Raw genomic sequence first — 1,627 nt, forward strand, 5'->3', positions numbered from 1 at the left:
AGAGAGATAATGCAGGAAGCAGGGCAAGGCCTTGCGCTAAACAAGGCAATGAAATGAGGGCTTTAAAGCCAGCTTATACATAAGGAGATAAAAGCATTACCCAGTTATCTTCGAAATGATGCGTACGAGCTGTGCTACTGACAGGCAGCAGCTGCCAAAACACAGGGAAGAACATACGGTGGACTATTAAAAAAAGGTGATTTTAGCAGGAGCAACAGTCTTACCAATTGCCCTAACTATGGGGAATGCCTCGAGTGTAACGAAGTTTTACCGATCTGAGGATCGTGTACACAGTATTAAAACAGGTATGTGAATTATCGTTTGGAAAAAATTCAAACCGCGTATTTTTTCAAATGTGCCAATGAAGAGTTTGTTAGGGATTTGTTTAATTAAAAATATATATCGAAAAAAGATAAATTTTTCTTACAGCAAAAAAATGTGAATAATTAACTGTATTTACGATAAAAGTAATATTATTAATAATAATGAAAAAGAAAGTATATATTGACACACAAAATTAACAAACAAAAAGTTACACAAACATAGAAAAAAACAGTTAAGTTAAGAAGATAAATAGCCAAACACCAAAAGTTGAGCACTAAACGCAAAAAATAGTAATAATCTACAAAAAAATTACACAGACAAAAAAAACAATTCAATTAAAAACACAACTTACCAAACATGAGCAACTGGACACACAAAAAAATATTTAATGAAACAAGACGAAGACAAACAATAAAAGATTAAAAAGGATCTTAAAAAAAAGCAAACACAATAGTACACACAAAAAAAACATACGAATACAACATCTAAAATAAAAACAAGAAATCTAAAACGATACATATAAAACAAAAGATTCACGAGTAACACAAAAAAAAACAAGAAACTACTGGCCTAAAAGTACAACGAAACGCTGTTGTAATTCTCCGACGACAAATCAGCACATGTATGTATCAAGTTAAGCGTACTAGTACAATATGACATGTATTATAATATATATAGCCTATTCGCTCACCACTCAAACCATCTCTCCTTAATAACATTGCAAATCTCACCATCCACACATCAACCCTCAACTTAATTTTTTTCAATCCACCTAGCATGGCATCAATGGTTCTATGGACTTTAATACCAAGCCTTAGTGCTAAATATTTGTTGGAAAGATACGCAAAAGTCATCGCTACAAGGATACAAACAGTCAGAATGACTTTCTAAACTAGAGGGTGACTTATTATTACTTCTCACGTATCAATCTATACGCAAGCAGCCTTGCACACATGCAAACAGGAAACCGAGTATTGCACTAAACCTGAAAGGGGGGAAAAATCTTATTTAAAGCAGCTCTCTACATCTATGGTATGAGGCAAACACGTGCATTAGTTGGCACTTGCAAACAACACTTGGATAGATTCATCGAAAACATCATAACAAATATATCACTGGAAAATTCCAAACTCAATTTCGAAATCACCAATAAACTCCACACAATGCGAGCAGTTAAGGTTACCCTTAGAAACTTAAACAGAAGCTTTCAGCATCGTAAAGTAAGAAAGTTCATAGAACACCCCGAACGGGATCTAGCTGAAACTCGTGAACGAGAACAAGCCGTGATCAGTACAGCTAGTAT

The sequence above is a fragment of the Copidosoma floridanum genome, unplaced genomic scaffold (genome assembly GCF_036245765.1).
Source record: "Copidosoma floridanum isolate Cflo_tuat_1 unplaced genomic scaffold, Cflo_Japanese_pri ptg000017l, whole genome shotgun sequence".
Taxonomy (NCBI): Eukaryota; Metazoa; Arthropoda; class Insecta; order Hymenoptera; family Encyrtidae; genus Copidosoma; species Copidosoma floridanum.